The sequence below is a fragment of the Rhinatrema bivittatum genome, chromosome 6 (assembly GCF_901001135.1).
Source record: "Rhinatrema bivittatum chromosome 6, aRhiBiv1.1, whole genome shotgun sequence".
In the NCBI taxonomy this organism is placed as follows: Eukaryota; Metazoa; Chordata; class Amphibia; order Gymnophiona; family Rhinatrematidae; genus Rhinatrema; species Rhinatrema bivittatum.
In genome coordinates this window covers 27,269,641-27,289,499 of record NC_042620.1, presented here as the reverse complement: position 1 = coordinate 27,289,499, position 19,859 = coordinate 27,269,641, and the positions used below count along the sequence as shown (strand labels likewise).

The 19,859-nt window shown below is 46.2% G+C and overlaps 1 long non-coding RNA gene across 2 annotated transcripts; it reads right to left on the bottom strand.

Moving 5' to 3' along the window:
- Nucleotides 1-324: 324 nt before the first annotated feature.
- On the bottom strand, nucleotides 325-19,225 carry LOC115093446. 2 transcript variants are annotated; one of them, XR_003857314.1, is made up of 4 exons: nucleotides 19,073-19,225; nucleotides 18,393-18,554; nucleotides 6,719-6,836; nucleotides 325-497 (listed from the first exon to the last, which is right to left on the bottom strand). It is a non-coding gene; the product is annotated as an uncharacterized LOC115093446 (long non-coding RNA). The 2 variants fall into 2 exon arrangements; XR_003857313.1 differs by having other exon boundaries at nucleotides 18,393-19,225.
- Nucleotides 19,226-19,859: the final 634 nt, after the last annotated feature.

Genomic DNA, 19,859 nt, shown 5'->3' with positions numbered 1-19,859 from the left:
GGGAGAGGCTGAAAGGGAGGAGAAGAGGGAAAAGTCGAGCGGAGGGGTAGGGTGAAAGGTAGGAGGCCGAAAAGGGAGGAGCTGAGAAGGGGGGGAGTAGTAGAGGTCGAGCAGGGGGAGCTGAGGGGGGAGATGTTAGGTTTGGTTTGTGTCGGGGTAGGCCTGTCGGAAGAGCCATGTCTTGACTCCTTTCTTGAAGTTGTGAAAGGATGTCTCTTGGCGTAAGAAGGTGGGGAGGGAGTTCCAGAGGGTGGGACCAGCAATGGAGAAAGCTCTCCTTCTGGTGTGAGTTGAGTGCGCTGCTTTGAGGGGTGGGATGTGGAGGGTGCCTGTATGGGTTGTTCTTTTCCAGCTTCCTGCAGCTTCCATCTTTTAATCATTCAGTAGTTAGCAGCAGTCTCTCACAGGAGTCCATCGTCAGCCATTAGAGATGCCTGAAGGCCTAGTCTGAGCATTAGGTGCAGTGCACAACACAACAGATCAGACCAATCGCCACACTGTGATAATACAAAATGTGAAAAATCCCACTGGGAACATTACATGTAAGAGTAAAGAAAAGAAGCAAAGACACCAAAAATGAAGACTTGCCATTTGCAGGAGTGCTCACATAAGAACATTTATTTATTTATTTATTTATTTTATTATTTTTTATATACCGACCTTCGATCTCAATTGAAATATCACACCGGTTTATGCCATACTGGGTCAGACCAAGGGTCCATCAAGCCCAGCTTCTGTTTCCAATAGTGGCCAATCCAGGCTACAAGTACCTGGCAATTACCCAAAAACTAAGTCTATCCCATGTTACCATTGCTAGTAATAGCAGTGGCTATTTTCTAAGTCAGAGAGTAGGATTAAATGGACAATTTTCTCAGTGGAAGGGAGTGGACAGTGGAGTGCCTCATGGATCTGTATTGGGACCCTTACTTTTCAATATATTTATAAATGATCTGGAAAGAAATACAACGAGTGAGATAATCAAATTTGCAGATGACACAAAATTGTTCAGAGTAGTTAAATCACAAGTAGATTGTGATAAATTGCAGGAAGACCTTGTGAGACTGGAAAATTGGGCATCCAAATGGCAGATGAAATTTAATGTGGATAAGTGCAAGGTGATGCATATAGGGAAAAATAACCCATGCTATAATTACACAATGTTGGGTTCCATATTAGGTGCTACAACCCAAGAAAGAGATCTAGGCGTCAGAGTGGATAACACATTGAAATCGTCGGTTCAGTGTGCTGCGGCAGTCAAAAAAGCAAACAGAATGTTGGGAATTATTAGAAAGGGAATGGTGAACAAAACGGAAAATACCATAATGCCTCTGTATCGCTCCATGGTGAGACCGCAACTTGAATACTGTGTACAATTCTGGTCGCCGCATCTCAAAAAAGATATAATTGCGATGGAGAAGGTACAGAGAAGGGCTACCAAAATGATAAGGGGAATGGAACAGCTCCCCTATGAGGAAAGGCTAAAGAGGTTAGGACTTTTCAGCTTGGAGAAGAGATGGCTGAGGGGGGATATGATAGAGATGTTTAAAATCATGAGAGGTCTAGAACGGGTAGATGTGAATCGGTTATTTACTCTTTCGGATAGTAGAAAGACTAGGGGGCACTCCATGAAGTTAGCATGGGGCACATTTAAAACTAATCGAAGAAAGTTCTTTTTTACTCATCGCACAATTAAACTCTGGAATTTGTTGCCAGAGGATGTGGTTAGTGCAGTTAGTATAGCGGTGTTTTAAAAAGGATTGGATAAGTTCTTGGAGGAGAAGTCCATTATCTGCTATTAAGTTCACTTAGGGGTAGATTTTATAAAACCCCTGCATGCGTAAATCCTCCCGGATTTACGCGCGCAGCGCACTCGCGCGCCTATTTTGCATAGGCCGCCGGCGCACGCAAAGCCCCGGGATGCGCGTAAGTCCTGGGGTTTCGTAAAAGGGGCGGGAGGGGGCGTGTCCGGGGCGTGGTGACGGTTCGGGGGCAGGCCGGGAGGGTGGTCCCGAGTCCCCAGCACTGCGGCCTGTGCCGGAGGATGCTGGGGCGGCGTGCGCAAGTTACGCCTGCTTGAAGCAGGCGTAACTTGCCCAACAAAGGTGAGGGGGGGGATTTAGGTAGGGCTGTGGGGTGGGGTAGATAGGGGAAGGGAGGGGAAGGTGGGGGGATGCGGAAGGAAAGGGGGGGAAGGTGGGGGGATGTGGAAGGAAAGTTCCCTCCGAGGCCGCTGCCAATTTTGCGCAGCCTTGCGAGCGCCTACCCTGGATTTTATAAGATACGCATGGTTACGCGCGTATCTTATAAAATCTGGTGTACTTTTCTTCGCGCGTGCGTATGTTTTTTAAATCTACCTCTTAGAGAATAGCCACTGCCATTAGCAATGGTAACGTGGAATAGACTTAGTTTTTGGGTACTTGCCAGGTTCTTATGGCCTGGATTGGCCACTGTTGGAAACAGGATGCTGGGCTTGATGGACCCTTGGTCTGACCCAGTATGGCATGTTCTTATGTTCTTAATTAATAGCAGTAATGGACTTCTCCTCCAAGAACTTATCCAATCTTTTTTTAAACCCAGCTGTACTAACTGCACTAACCACATCCTCTGGCAACAAATTCCAGAGTTTAATTGTGCATTGAATGAAAAATAACTTTCTCTGATTAGTTTTAAATGTGCCACATGCTAACTTCATGGAATGCCCCCTAGTCTTTCTTTTATCCGAAAGAGTAAAAAACCGATTCACATCTACCCTTTCTAGACCTCTCATGATTTTAAACACCTCTATCATATCCCCCCTGACATCATTTAAGAGTTCAGATTGCAGTATGTCACATGAATGATATATTTGTAAAATATCTTCACTTTGCTAGTCTAGGATTCATTGTATTTAATTATCCTATAAATTCCGCTAGCAACATTTTGTGGATGCATCAAGCATCTCTCCTTTGTTTCATTTTCAGCACTTTTGGTTCTTGCTCCCTTTCTTTTCCCACAGTGTGACTCCTGGGAACACATCTCTTCTACCCAGGCACCTCTCCTATAATTCACCCCACCAAAAGTTCACATCATTTCCTTCCACTGCAAGTCCCCCAGGGCTGCTGCTGCTGCTGCTCCTGCTGGATGGCCAGTTCCATCTTGAAAACCATATTGCCATGAGCAAAAAGAGGCATGGTATGGGCGTAGCTAGGCTTAATGTCAAAGGATTAGGGGCTAGGGGCTGTGCAGGGCCAGGGCTTGGATCAGGGATGAATGCTAATTGGTCAAGAGGCAAAGGCAGGGGCGGATTGTGGGAAAATAGTGGCCCGGGGGATTTTTCTCCATACTGGCCCATGGGTACCCAATTACACATACAATTTGGTGAGTCATCAAATACAGAATAAAGGGACCATAAAATATACACAGAAATGCACAGACAAACTGAACTGGAAATCACAAGTTAGACTGTATGTAATGCAGCAATGGAAAAACAGAAAATACCATCATTCCTCATAAAACATCAAACAATAAAATCAAGAACTATAAAACATCAATCACAATAGGAAAATCATACTAAAAATATATATTTCAAAACTGCTGATGAATAGAACCTCCAGTAATTTAACTCATTACAAATTTTTGAAAATTTCCGTACCACCAATAAAATATTTCAAAACAGCACATACATCAAATAACATTCAATAATTAAAACTAATAAGGATTTTAAAAAGCCCTTGCTGTCCCCTTCTGTGGGAGCTCTTGATTTCCAGTCACCCTGATATTGTCCAGGATTAGGAGGTTATCCTCTCTCTCTCACACATACTCACATGTCCATTCTCTCTCACACATACACTGTCACATACATACACATACATGCTCTTATACCCACCATAACATCTCGCTCTCACAAACACTGACACACTCTCAGGCTCTAAGACACTCTCTCCCCCTCCACACACCCCCCTCCACACACACACACCCCCTCATACATAAACTCTTACTCCTCTGGATTTTCTCATACACACTCATGCTCTCACACTCACTGGCTCCCTCACGTACACACAAACACACACACCCAGGCAAGCTCCCAGTCATTCTCACACACACACACACACACACACACTGACCCCCAGGCAGACTCCCATTCATACACATGCACACACTAAAGGCAGACCCCCTCTCTTTCTTTTGCCAGCAACCTCGGAGCCTCTCTCATTCCTCTGCTGCCACTGTCACTGCTGCCGCATGGCTATTGGGGAGGTGCCGATTGCTGCTACTGACACTGAAGCCCATTCTGCTGCCTCCTCTGTGCAGGCCCCGTGGGCTTCCACTTTCTCCATGCTGATCTCGTACATTGTGAGATGCGCATAGAGAAAGTGCTACTCTTGCACATTCCCAAAGATTACATGTGCCAATCAGTAAAAAGTAATTTTTTTTTTTTACCTTTGCTGTCTGATCTTAGTTTTCTAATCAGTTGGTCACAGGCTTTTTTTTTCCACCTTCCCTTTCTTATTTTTTTCCACCTTCCCTTTCTTATTTTTTTGCCAATTCCTTTAATATTGTGTTTTTTTCTATTTCTTTTCTCTCCATCTTCTTCTCTCAAACACACAGTCAGGTTCTCATTCTCACATGCATTTCTCTCTCTCACAACACACAGGCTCTCACTGTCACATGCTCTCACTCTCATACAATCATTCATACACACAGTCTCTCACTTGCACATGCTGTCTGACTCACACCCAGGCTCTCTCTCACTCCTCATGCTGTCTTGCTCAAGCACAGGCTCTCACTGTCACATGCTCTCTCATACAATCATTCATACACACAGAGGCTCTCACATGCTGTCTCTGCAAACATTCAGGTCCTCACTTCCACACACAGTCTCTCAACTCATCTCATACACACACGCACACACACTCTACAGACCCTCAGCCTCTCTCTCACCTCTGGGCCTCCTCTTCGCAGGTTGCCGCAGGATGGGCTCTGCAGCGGCCCTGATCTTCTCGGGCTGCGGCGGCCCTGCTACCGGGCCTCTTCCTCTTCTCGGGCCGCTGCGACTTGGGATTCGCAGTGGCCCACGGCGGCTGCTCCTCTTCTGCATGCGCTGATGCTCCTCCGGCAATGTTTACTTCCGGGGCCCTGCAGGCAGGAAGGAGGAGGAGCGCATGCACGTTTAAACACGATCTTTTTCTTCGGGCCGTGGTGATGTGAGCTCCACCACGGCCCTGCTGATCTGCCTGCTGTGTGTCGCTGCTCAGCCGCCAGTGGGATGAGGTCCACTGGCGGCCGCATGAGCCTCCCTGCGCCCGGGGGCATTGGCTCCCCTGGGGATACCACTGCTCGTGGCGCCCTAGGCCCAGGCCTAGTGCTTCCACCGGCCCTGGCTTCCGCTCTCGGAGAAATGTTACGTGATTGGGATGACCGGCCCACCGGGGCATGCCCGAAGCCCCGATAGGCCAATCCGCCCCTGGGCAAAGGGGATCTCTAAGGAAGTGATGGGAATTGTAAAGCTAAATTAATTGAAGAGATGAGCAGACAAGATGGGCTGTACGGTCTTTTTCTGCCATCATGTTTCTAAAATTACAGCACTGATTAAATTGAAATTAAAGAAAACCTTAATTTTCATATTTCATTGGCATTCCAGTGGATCCAGTGGAATCAGTTTCAGACAGAGTCACTCTTATTCTTAAGGAGCTTCTTAATCCATTTTAAATTCCTATTTTTTAAATTTCTGTTTATATTTACAATTAAAAGTACTTATCATAGCTTTGACTTCTTGCTGTTTCCTTCGATGAAGCAGTCTCCAAGCGATATTTAACATTCCACTAGCGGAACCTGCCACATATCCAAGTTTCAAAAATAATCTGCTTCACGGTAAGCGCAGGGTTCTGATGGCGATGATAAGCACTTTTAATTGCAAATATAACAGAGATGCCAAAAAAAAAGTAATTTAAAATTATTTAAGAAGCATTCACTGTTGTCCGTTTTTGTAAGGACTTTCAAGTGAGGTCTATGATTATAGCGAAGCACCAATTAAATTTGCCATATTAACGGTAGCTGTGTATGAAGACCCTCATTAATATTTTGAACCGAGTGCTGGACATCACAGGCCTATTTAAATACAATTTGTTAGTTTACAAAGTGGTTTTTATTTTTGTGTGAGTTGCATAAAACAACATTCTGAGAATTGTATGCATCTGATGGTGTTGAGATGTTCAGTCCTCACCTTCATCCTCCTCTGAGTCCCAGCGAGGTGCTGTAGTTCATCCGAGAATGCTGCAGAAAGGAGCTGATGCAGCTGCTTTACACCCCTGTTCTCTCTGAGATGTTAATGCTGGAAAACCCTGACCGCTGTCACTCTGAGTCACCCTCACATCAAGTCATGTCTGTCCTTTATTTTCTTATGCAGAGATCGATGAATCCAAGAGAAGACATGAAGGGAGACATCCTGAGGAACCCACTCAACATCTGGAAATGACTGTGTACTATGCTAATTAAAGTTATTCTTTTGTCTGGATGGGATTTTTAAACGTTTTTTTTAATATACTTTGAAACTTTAAGAATATAAAATTACATGACATCTTGTTAAATCATTTGTATTTTACAAAATTCAAATCTTTAAAATATAAAGTATCCCCAAGATTCCATTTATAAAATGGGAGAGAACACCAGGCCCATAAAACACGACTACTACAACCTTGGGGAACCGGAGAAATGTCTGCGGTACCTAGAACTGCCTTACCCTTCTGTCAGCCCCAGCCTCTTCACTTTGTCCATAGCCCTCAACCCCCCCTGGGGCATCATCCAGTTCGGCAGCAGCTGGCTCAAGGGATCCCCACACACCGGCCTCAGAACAAACTCTGCAGAGGAAGGGGAATAGAGAACTGGGAAAGGGCTGATCGCATCGCTGCGCAGATTTTAAAAAAAAATTCCCCCCCCCCCCCACGTGTGACTGGTCGCGAGCGGGCATCAGATTTTATAACACGCGTGCAGCGGTGTGCGCATGTTATAAAATCAGCACGTCCATGTGCACGCACCAGGAACTGCATGCATATGGCCGCCCACACGTTTTTTGTTTAAATCTACCTTTTAGTGTTTGGGTAATTGCCAGGTTCTTGTGGCCTGGTTTGGCCTCTGTTGGAAACAGGATGCTGGGCTTGATGGACCCTTGGTCTGACCCAGCATGGCAACTTCTTATGTTCTTAAGTAGAAACAGAAACGGGCAGACAAAAACTGAACTGGAAACTACAACAAGCCAGAGACTCTGCATGCAGTGCAACAATGGGAAACAGAAATATCGCCATTCCTCATAATACAGCAAATAAAATCAAGAAATATAAAACATCAATAATAGTATAATCATATTTACAATTCAAGGTACTCTCGATTATCCATAAAGTTATCCACAACCTCACTGTCCTCAATACCTCCACTCTGCTAAAACTACATACCTCCTCCAGACCTATTAGGAGTGCCTACCAAGACACACTATTCGCTCCCCAAGCCAAAACTTCTATCAGAAAACGTGCCATCTCGACAGCTGGCCCACACCACTGGAACGCGCTTCCACACGATCTAAGACAAGAATCCTGCCCAGCTGTCTTCAAAAAGAGACTAAAAACATGGCTATTTAGCCAAGCCTTTCAGGATATTTAACTCACCTTCCATGCAACTTTACTTTCTTCTAGCTACATGAGTATTTCTAGTTCTCTTGTTTTGGATGAGCTTAGTATCTGACATGTTTAAACAATCTCCCTTGATCTTATAAGTCTATGCTTAGACCAGAGTGTTACATTTCCTGTTAAATTTTTTTGATTTTCTAAACTAGTTCTCTGTACCGCCTCACAGTGAAATTGAAGTTAAATGTAAACCGGTATGATTTGTATCTCTACAAGAATGTCGGTATAGAAAAAAAATAAATAATAAAATAAATACTAATAAAATAATGAATATTTCAAAACGGCTGATTAATAGAACAACATCCAATAATTAAAAACTCATAAAATTGTTTAAACTTTTCTAAAAACTAATAAAATATTCAAAACAGCAGATACATCAAACAACATCCAATTATTAAACTAAGGATTAAACAATCTCCAACCCTAGGAACATTTGATTTCCAGATGCTCTGAGGATGTCGAGGATTAGTGAGAGGTGAGGGGCAGGGCAGTGCTGGAGGTTGTGTGCACAAGCTTTCTCCTCATACACATGCACTTCCCCCTGCCACACACACACATAAGCACTCCTCCCCTACCCCTATATACACACACTCTCTTACCTCCACATACACCTACATAAACCCTCTACCTCTGGAAAAACAGGGAGCAGCAGTCTCCTCTTTCAGCCAGTGTAGCCCATGGGTTTCCTCCTATGGGCCATGCAAGGTGATATCTCAAGGTAATAGAAGGGCAAGCTAGGTATGTAATGGGGCAAGTCAAAGTGGCATTTCCACACAACATGCCTGCCCCACGCCCCTTTAAATGAGCTATAATAGACATTACAAGAAAAAGTCCCAAGGGCTTTCTCTACACAAAGAAGCCCTGTCAGTTTCAGTCCCCCCTATCATTGTCATTATTTGATAGCATCGTTCAACCATCGGTTCTAGATGGGAGTGAGGTCTGGAGTCTACACAGAGTGGGACAGAATCTCAATATAAACCCTGCACCTCCAGTTCTGTAACACACACCACATCCACAGAAATTCCCTCCACAACGCAGGTCGAACATTTCCCATTACAACTTATCAGACGGCAAAATTTATATTCAAATTGTAATGTCACCTCAGGAAGAGCAACATCCACTCCCTTCCACTCACACTTTGTAAAGTAACATAAAACCGTGACAAAAGACCCTCAGAATCTATGAACTCCCAGGACTCAAACAGCAAAACCCTAGCTACGAAAAGGCAGCTCTGCAAATATTACACCAGGCCCTAGAATACTAAGGCCCCTCCTGTTGGGGAAAAAGAACAAGCTGGATTGCTACAGATCCCCACTCAGGAACTACACACAAGCAGAATTCCTCCCCTCGGTCACACGTACAGAAGATGGACAGACCCTCGCCTAACGCAGAGCAAGGGACCACAAATCAGAAACAGAAACACGCGAACAAAACGTGAAGCCAGATTCTATGAGCAGTGCGATACTGGAGGATGAGAAACAGAAAGGTAATCCTTCCTGCACTCTGCAAAATACTAAAACAGAAGAGAGGGGTCTGTGAAGGAGGTGAATTTGGAAATGGGGCTAGTGAGGAGGTAAAAAGGGGGGAATGGGAGTCGAGGTGGGAGGTGAGAGAGACAAGAAAGGGGCTGGGCCATGCCGGGAGAGGTGAGTGACAGGGAAGGAGCCGGGGCCGGTGAGAGAGAGTCAGAGGGCTGGGGGAGGATGAGCAGAGAGGGTGAAGATGGGGATCTAAGGAGTGGGTGAGAGAGAAGTGCGAGACAAAGGGGGAAATGAAGGGGCTGGAGAGGGGGGTGACAGAGGGAGAAGGAAGGCTGGCGGTCTAAGTGAGCAATGAAGAGAGCAACGCTCCTTCCACTGCCTTCCAGCTCCTTCCCAGTCCCCTTAGGTCTTTCCATCTCACTCACTCCCTCTTGCTCTTCAAAAGCTTTTCCTCCTTTTTAACCCTTCATAAAAGGTTATTACACTTTCTCACCCTTCTTCCAAGGCTGTTCCTTCTTCTCAGCTCCCTCCCTTCAGATTCCCCCCTCCCCTCTTCTGACTCCCTGCAGATGCTTTCACCCCCTTTCCCTATATACTTTCTACCCCTCAGGCCCTTTTCCCTTTGTAACACCCCCCCCCCCCCCCCAGGCTCATTTCCCTTCCCCCTCCCTTTTCTTGCACGATCAGTGATGTTTTCCTCTGCGGCAGCCCTCCTCCCGATCCTTCCCTCTGCGGCAGCCCTCCTCCCGATCCTTCCCTCTGCGGCAGCTCTCCTCCAGATCCTTCCCTCTTCGGCAGCCCTCCTCCCGCTCCTTCCCTCTGCTGCAGCCCTCCTCCCGATCCTTCCCTCTGCGGCAGCCCTCCTCCCGATCCTTCCCCGGGCCGGCAGCAGGAGCAGCTTTTAATTGGGCCTCGTCTCCTACTGCTGTGGGGCCCAACCACACAGCTCGCACCGCCCGACCGAGCGCCCGTGGCAGCAGAAGACGAGGCCCGATTAATTGCTACTCCTGAAGCCGGTCCGGGGGAAAGTCGCGAGGAGGGCTGCAGGGTGCCCTCTGTTGCTCTTCAGCCGCATGGCTCGATGTTAACCGCTGGCTCCTACCTCGGCAATGGCATCTCCTTCAGCCTGCCGGCACGGGCCCGCCACACTTCTGTTTCTGAGCCCGCGCCAGCAGGATGAAGGAGATGCTGCTCCTGCGGCCACTGCCAGCGCCTCTGGTCTCTCGTGTGGTGCGGGCAAACGTATTTGCTATTTGAACCGGACGGGGCTCCGTGTCTATGGAGCGTCCCCCGCGATACAAGCAGCTCCGCAGGAAGGAGAGGAGAGGCACTGGTGCTGGGCGGAAGGAGAAGGCACACCCTGGAGGAGACGGAGGCGCTGGGTAGACAGCCAAAATCCGAACAATCTCTGGATATTTGAGTTCCCCTCTTGCCTTCCGGACACTAGTCTGAATTTCCATGCTGTCCGGAGAAAATCCGAAAAGTTGGCAACCCTACAGACAGATCCTCGCCAAATACAGAATAAAGTATAAATAGAAACGTGGACAGAAACTGGACTGGAACCTGCAACAAGACAGACTCTGTATGCAATAAGAACATAAGATATCCCATACCGGGCCAGACCAAGGGTCCATCAAGCCCAGCATCCTGTTTCCAACAGAGGCCAATCCAAGTCACAAGTACCTGGCAAGTACCCAAACATTAGAAAGATCACAAGCTACTATTGCTTATTAATTACTGTCATAGCAGTTTATGGATTTATTCTCTAGGAACTTATCCAAACCTCTTTTAAACCCAGTTACACTAACTGCTGTAACCACATCCTCTGGCAATGAATTCCAGAGCTTAACTATGCGCTGAGTGAAAAAGAATTTTCTCCAATTAGTCTTAAATGAGCTACTTGATAATTTCATGGAGTGTCCTCTGGTCCTTCTATTATTCGATATGATAGAGATCTTTAAGATCATGAGAGTTCTTGAACCAGTAGATGTGACTCTGTTCGAATAATAGAAGGACTAGGGGGCATTCCATGAAGTTAGGTGGGTGGTTGTTTTTTTATTAATTCATTTTTTTGGAATTTTCTTTATTTTGTTTTTTTTTTATACCCATCATGTTTCAATGAGGGTTCCGTTTTATATGTCTGGCATGTCCTGTTTTTCCGATAGGAGGTGTGGATTAGGGTTTCAGGAGGGATGTGTTTGGCTTGTCCTGTCCCTTCCCAGGTACAGTCGCTGCTGGTTCGGTTTTGGGAGTTAGTGCGTTTGCCGTATAGGTTCCTAATGTCTTTTCCGCAGGCTTTTATGTGACTCGCCAAAGTTTCTGGCAGTGAAAGGTGTCTGTGCGTCTGTGTTACTGAGGTGACACCAGAAGTGGAACTTTGTTTTGCATGGCGAGTAAGTGAGGGCCTGTCTCCCCCAGCCTGACATCAACACAAAAGGCCGGCTCAGGGTGACGCGTGATAGCGGGTGACGGGGGACATTTCGGGCCCTGCCTCGGTGGATGATATCGGGGCAAGGGAGGCAGCCTAGAGGATCGGTCCCACAGCGGCAGGACATTTTGTGGTGCACGAGCAGCTTTGGCGGTCCACTCCCTGCCCCTTTGTCAACAGGACGGCTTAACCCTCCCAACTGAAATCTGAAGATGAAACAGAAAAGGGAGAAGAAGAAATTTCCCTCCTGTGGGCTTGTCAAACCCCAGCGCGCATTGTCAAAAGGCGTCAGATGCAGAGCAAAGTGTGCCTGCTGGCTTATCAGAAGCTTTAGTATTCCAGAGTGCGATGATGCTGCTGAACACCGCTGCCCATGCAAAAGGTTATCATTCAACCTGACAGAAAGAGGTTCTAGAGTGGAGTTGTAGCCTAGTGGTCAGACAAATGGGCTCTAAGTGATGTTTTAGTTCTCACTCAGGGATTGGTAAGGTAAATTACCTCTCTCTCCAACAACAATAAACGTGGGGAATACCCTTTTGGGGATTTTTTTCAAAAGGCCGATATTCGGCTCCATTTGTCTGGCTAAATTTGGTATTAAACTGGTCAAGAACAAAATATTGCTCTGTTGCTGTGGAAATGATTTTTTGTTGAATTTCATCTATCCATTTTGAAAAAAAAAAAAAGTTCAATGATAAACTTTCAATTTCAACACCTACACTCCAAAGAAGGTATGAATACATTTTCAATAAAACTTAATAACACTTTTAACAAAATTTATCTGAAAAAATATTTTTTAGGAAGAGCAGAAGGTTTCATATAGAGTATAGGTGTCCCCGCACCAATATCATGATGGTTATAATCATTAACCTCCTGCCACCTCCATATATGTGATTTTTTCAAAATGATTCAACCCGACGCTAGCAGGACTGAGCTCAGACAGGAAAAGAGAGAAAAAATGCAGTACAGAGAGGATCAGGGGCGAGAGACAGACATTTCATGGATCATTCATTCTACTAGCAGTAAAGCCAATCCAAGGCTGGGGAAATACTGTGAAGTGTAGGAAGTGTGTAATTAAGATCTCTGATAGCAGAATCACACCCCATCCTCTCTTTTTTTTATCCCCCCTTCCAAAGCCCCTTTCACTCCATTTTTTCACTTGCTCTTCCCCCTTGCTCTTCTCCTTCACTCTTCACTTGCTCTTCACTTGATTCCTCCCCTCTCACAGCGTGAGAGGGGAGGAATCAAGTTCCATACAGACAGAGCTGGAGACTACGAGGGAGGGGCGGAGCTCAGGTTGCTCGCTGGTGATGCAGGCATGGGGCAACTTTCCTCTTTATTATATTCAGATTATTTTAATTAATTTGTATTGAACTGAATTCAGTTGCTCCTCCTCTGCCACCTCTCCTCTCCCCTCATCATCAGCCTCACATGGTCTCTCCCCCCCTCTTGTGATGTTATGATGACAGGAGGTGACATAATAAAAGGCAAAGCTGCCAGGGTATCTATTATGCAAAGGGTGGCAGTAAGCAGTGAGCATTTCTGCTGCTTGGGGCTCTGGATAGCAAGAGACCAAAGGACCTGAAGCTTCTGGAAGTAAACCACAAGCAAGAGGAGAAAGGGGAGGAGCATTGACTCAACATGGAAATGAACTACAAGCGAGAGGAGAAAGGGAAGGAGCATTGACTCAACATGGAAATGAACTACAAGCAAGAGGAGAAAGGGAGGAGCATTGACTCAACATGAAAATGAACTACAAGCGAGAGGAGAAAGGGGAGGAGGATTGACTCAACATGGAAATGAACTACAAGCAAGAGGAGAAAGGGAGGAGCATTGACTCAACATGGAAATGAACTACAAGCGAGAGGAGAAAGGGGAGGAGGATTGCAGCACAGAACAACTCTAACTGGAACTGAATATTGTACAAACTCCTCCCACCCCTCCTTCCAATGCTCCCTCTGCTCTCCCTCCTCCCTCTCTCATCAATCTCCCTGCCTTATCTCCTGCTCTCCCCCTTCCATGTTACTTTTTCTCCTTTGCTCTTTCCTCTCTGCCCACTTGCCTTTGCTGTTCTCTACATTTCCCTCCCTTTCTCTGTCTTGATTATGTTTCCCCTTTCCCTTTCCCTCACTTCTTCTTTTAGCAAAACACTTTTAGTGGTTAATATTATTTCCCTCCCATGTAAAATTCCCTTTTATTAGCAATAGAGCAGTGGTTCTCAACCCTGTCCTGGGGACCCCCCCAGCCAGTTGGGTTTTCAGGATATCCACAATGAATATGCATGAGAGAAAATTTGCATGTTATGGAGGCAGTGTATGCAAATTTTCTCTCATGCATATTCATTGTGGATATCCTGGCTGGGGACCCCCTCAGCCAGATATCCAACTGGCTGGGGGGGTCCCCAGGACAGGGTTGAGAACCACTGCAATAGAGTCATTGCTGCTGAGGGTCCCTGAGAGAGACGGAGCTGTGGGTTAATAGGGACAGACAGGGAAGTTTGTAAAGCTAAGGAAGCGCAGCCAGTTGTACAGTCTGAGCTGATCTTATCAGCACCCTCACAGCTGACTGAGACAGGTGCAGCATTCAGCTCTGCAGAAAGGTTCACTTAAAACCCAGTTGCAGTTACTGTGAAATTCCTTTTCTTCTTCCCCTGCTTGTAATGCAGTTTATTTAAAATCCTTTGGGTTCACTGTTCTGCCTTCATAACAAGCTCTGTCTATTAGCACTGTGGATCCTAGGTAAGTGAGTTTTTCAGTGATTCTTGTATGTTTTGGGTGTACAGTCTTTATTTGTCTGGATTCTGTGAAACCCCAGGTTTAGGGAGTCACAATGTCCTCAGAAAACCCTCCTGAAGGAGCAGGTGGTAGGGTATTTGGGAAACCCAGTTGGTGGGTGGGAGGTTGTCAGGAGAGAGGCACAAGTGCAGGAGCAGGCAAGGGCTCTGCAGTGCTTGCTAGGACCTTCAAGATCCAAGCAAGTGAGCAAGGGTTTAACCTCCGAGTGTCAGCTGATGCAGCTTTTGCTTTACTTCTGCTATGAATGTTTATTCCAGGGAGGTAAAGGAAGAGATGTGATGTGTGCGCTTCATTCCTGCCATGAATATTTAATTCTGGGTGGCTCTTGCCCTGTTTTCCCTGTGAACATTGAATTATTGGGTTGGGAAGCTGCAGGAAGGAGCCAAGGATGAGGCAGGAGCTCTTGTGCCACTCTCCAGTCCTTATGAATATTTAATTCAAGGACAAGGTGGGGAGATGAACCCAAGCTGTGGCAGCAGATCCTGCTCGCTCCTGCCATGAACATTTGATTATGGGGGGGAGGGGGAGGAGTCAGACACGGAGCAAAAGCTCCCTCCATGAACCTCTGGTTTGGGGCTCTGGCAGTGGCTGCCTGGGACTGAGCTGTGGGTCTCGCCTGGGTCTGGATGTTTCACAGCCTTGACCTAAATAATCAAAGTATGCAAGGTCTGGCCAATCCCATGTGAATTTTAACCTGGAGGTTTGCAGTGATAAGGAATGCAGAAGTACACATCTAGATTTGCTTTGTTTATTGCCCCCTCAAAAATACCCCTGCCTGCTTTTTGTGAGGGAACGTAGTTAAAGGAAAACTCTGCATATAGTTTTCTCCCGTGTCCGAACTCCAAACCAGAAATATTTAAAATACAACACGGGGAAAAGCCCATGCTTTGTTATATGCTCCTACTTTTACATGTGTAGAGGATGGACAGTAATCAAACAGCCCATTTCTGTGGATAAAAGAGCGCTTTACCCCCGGAAATGGCTTTCATTATTGTCTATAATATTGTCTATAATATTGTCTATATTACTGTATATAATGGTGATGTGCGTTCAGCCTTACACATTTTAAAGTCTGAACCTTTCTTTAACAGATAAAGAAGAAGACCGAAAGACTGGACCCCCTCCCCTCCCCTTCCCTTGACTGACTGTACCCCCTCCCCCTTGACTGACTGTACCCCCTCCCCTCCCCTTGACTGACTGTACCCCCTCCCCTTGACTGACTGTACCCCCTCCCGTCCTGACTGTACCCCCTCCCCTCCCCTGACTGTACCCCTCCCCTTGACTGACTGTACCCCCTCCCCTCGACTGACTGTACCCCGTCCCGACTGACTGACTGTACCCCCTCCCCTCCCCTGACTGTACCCCCTCCCCTTGACTGACTGTACCCCCTCCCCTGACTGTACCCCTCCCCTTGACTGACTGTACCCCCTCCCCTCCCCTGACTGTACCCCCTCCCCCTTGACTGACTGTACCCCCTCCCCTCCCATTGACTGACTGTACCCCCTCCCCTCCCCTGACTGTACCCCTCCCCTTGACTGACTGTACCCCCTCCCCTGACTGTACCCCTCCCCTTGACTGACTGTACCCCCTCCCCTCCCCTGACTGTACCCCCTCCCCTTGACTGACTGTACCCCCTCCCCTTGACTGACTGTACCCCCTCCCCTCCCATTGACTGACTCCCATCCCCATCCCTGTGTGAATGTGCATGAATGTGTTCCCTCACCTTCCCCTCCCCTAACCTCCCACTCCCTTGCCCCTTCCATCCTTGACGCCCTTCCCTTTTCCCACCATAAATCCCATTTCAGAACCCGGTAAGTTACAGCTACAGTCTTCCCCCATCTTCTCCCAAATATTCCTGAAAAGTACTGTCCTATCTCTCGTTTGCCTGTCTTGTCCAAAATGTTTTAAAAAAGTAGTTCAAGGTCAACTCTGGGGCTTTCTAGAGAAGATGTTAGTGTTTCATGCTAAACATGCAGGTTGCAGGAAGTGCTTCAGCATGCTGACAGCACTCACTGTCCCTTTATGCAGCCTGAAAGGATTTCCCTCTTCTTTGTCAGCCCTGGTTATGTCTTTGTTACTAGTTTTAACAGGATGCAATCCTTACGGCCATTTATTTATAGCAGGGAATTCCGTTCATTTTATTCTTTGTACATTTATTGATTTCCTTTTGTAAGATTTTGTGATTAATCAGGCTAATAAATCATAATCATAATTAAACAGAAAACATGACAAACAATCCAACAGGAAATCAATAACAGAGAAATGAACAAAACTCACAATCTCCAGAGCAAAATAATCTGAGTGAAATTAAACTTCACAGGCTCTTTCAAAGAGCCAGGTTTTGAGGCTTTTCCTAGAAATCCTGAATTCTTTCTCACTGTGTAAAGAGAGAGGAAGAGTATTCCAAAATATGCAGCTAAATAGGAAAACCCCCTCTCTCTTGCATGCTCCAGACAAATTTCTCTAGGAGAGGGAACTGGAAGTAATGCCAGCTGAGATGAACACCTTGCAGGCTCATCAGGAAGTAAGAGAGGCCATGATAGCCTGCAAATTAGCCTAAGAAAATAAAAACACATCTTTGTGCTAGAAGAGAAGTGAGGAGCAAAACTTAATGAGTTATCAAACTTAGCTCCTAATAAAGTAACATTATTTCTTAACTGAATAGAAGGAGCTGCCATCGGTGGGGAAGGAAGTGAATTTAATCTACATTTCTAGTAAAACAAATGCCCTCCGGGTTTCCTGGGTTTACCTTTATCTTCTTCTCCCCTATCAATCCCCTCCCCTTCCAGGTGGTGAGGGAGAGGAAGGTGAACAGAGACATTATTGATAAATATGTATTAATAATGCATCTAAATGGCAGATGAAATTGAATGAGGGCGAGCAATCCATTCTTTGGGATTCTGCTGACCTGGACTGGCCACTCTTGCAGACAGGATGCTGGGATTGATGGACCTTTGGTCTGATCCAGAATGGCATTTCTTATGTTATTTATCTAGCTCCAGCAGCAGAGAGAGAATAACTGATGTTATTCCATTTATTTTAAGTTCAGACACATTATCTAACCTTGCTGGCCTTTAGATGTAAAGTATTATGCACTTTACAAACTAGAGGCCTCATCCTCTCACTGGCAGTGCGGCCCGATTGATGGTGAGGGTGCTCAGTCCCATTGGAGGGACATTCTTGTAAGAAGGAGCAGTGAAATTGCTCTGTGGGAAGGAATTAGCTGCTGGGGGATGCACAATGGCCAAGGCTTGTGCTCTATCACTGAGCAGGTCATGGGTAATAACCACAGTGTATGCAACTCCCAGGGGAGGGGGATGGGAACATGCAGTCAAAGACTGGAGAAGAGGGGTGAGGTCAGGGATCAGACGGTTGGGCCTCTGGGGTCGGGAGGGGGAGAGGTCAGGGGTCACGGTAAGGGTGGGCTCTGGGGCTGGAGTAAGCTCTGGGGTCAGGGGAGAGGTGGGTATTTTTTTTAGATTTAGGTGTAGGTCCTTCAGTGAGGTTAGATCCTCTGGAGCTGCTCGGGGTACGTTTTCAGGAAGCTGCTCAGTGCTGAACCGGCTAAACTAAATTTGGGAACATTTCCAGCCGCCATGCTGTGACTGAAAATGTATCCAATAAACGTAATCAACGCTTATGGCCACTCAGCAGCTCTTCTGAAACCTTGCCCCTTACCTTGTATACAGAAATGGACACAATTAACTTTGTGATAGCCAAGATCAATGCCTGTACCGCAGATGGAAAGTAGGACATGAGAAATGCTCACACATCTCCTTTCTTTCTCTTTCTGGTTCCGCTCGTCCTGGCAACTTCTGCACCGGTGCATTAGATTTCCCCTTGCCATCCCGTATCCCGTGTGTGTGTGGTGTGACTGCAGTGACGACGACAAGGTAAGGAGCCTTTGCAAACATCACTTTGTGTCCTGTAATACTTTTAAAGGTCCTTGGTCAGCGGATTTGTCCGGCTGAGTTTGGAATTTAGCAGGACAAACCACAAAGTATTAAAATTGTGGGCCAATGAATGCTTAACTTACCTGGATAAAAAGAGATGACCGGGTGTGGGGCTTATGTTTAGATGGGTAGCAGCCCTGAAGTTAGCGAGATAAACTTACTCCACTGTCTTTGGATCTATCCAGCAGGAACTCGTACCTGGGTAAGTCCAGCTAACTTCCTGCTCTCGGCACCGCTGCATGGACCTATTAGTTTATAAATATAAATGAAGAAACATTTTGTTGGTATTCAGGGACTTCACAGTGATAATCAGTGATTTCTCAGAGACGAGTGAGCCATAGCAAATGGTTTAGTCCACTCACTACCCTAAACTAGGTCCTCCTCTGGGAGGAGCTTAGACTTTACACAAGGCACCCAGAAAAGACAAAAGAATAAATATAACAACTGAGGAATCACTAAATAGCAGTCAAATGTTTATTTATTAGCACAATCTGTGGTCAGAAGACCTCATTGATTCAGATGCTGGTTGGTTACTCCAGCTCTACCTGATACAAAAACCTGAAAGAACTGTGAGAGACTTGGTGCAGGACCCTGCTGACACCCAGTACTAACTCACCTGTCACTAATCCTTCACAAACAGTGCTAATAAATGAATGTTTGTTATTATATACAAGAAAAGGATTTACAGTTAACTCAAAAGGCTTGAAAAACTGGAAACAGCAAGGAGGAAAAAGAAAAAGAACAGTAACTACTGGCACTTAACAGTTTGTCTGCAGAGTGAAATGCTGCATCCTTCCCAGTCAGATATGAGGGTCCTGTGCAACCTTTTCCTGTCACCCCACAGCCGTACTTCCCAGCTGAAACAGCTCTCTCTCTCTCTTTCTGCTAATTCCAACTCTCATTCTCTCAGCCCGTTCTATCCCTCTAACAGATCCTCAGCAGCAGTGCAATGTCTGCTGAAACGAGCATCTCTCTCTCAGTGTTACAGTCTCTCTCTCTCAGAACCTTAGCAGCAGGGTGAAGACGTCGGTCCTGGGATTCATCCCCTCAGCTCCAGCTCCTGGTGCCAGTGGAACACTGCGCTCTTAGACAGCCGCCTGCTGACAGGCTGAAGATCATCTGAATAAAAAAAACATTCTCTCAATATACCAGGCAAATTATACTAACAATTACAACTCCTGCTCATCACCAAGAATAATTTTCCAAGTGTGTGGCTCAACTTTTGTGCTGTATCCGAGGGACATTTGAATTTCTGCTGACTCCGCCCTTCTAGCTCTTCCTCAACTCCATCCCTGAAACACCTCTGCTCGCTGCCTGTAAAAGACCATTGGTTAGAGCAGTGGGCTGGAAGCCAGGGTTTAAATCCCACTGTCACCACTCCTTGTGGCCTCAGGGTCAGATTGTGAGCCCACTATGAATAGAGAAATAACTACAGTACCTGAATGTCATCCACTTTGAAGTGCTGAAAGTTGGAATATAAATAAAAAATTTAAAAAAAACATCAGGCTCCTGATTGATTTACCCAAGTAACCTCTACAGTACTGATTCAA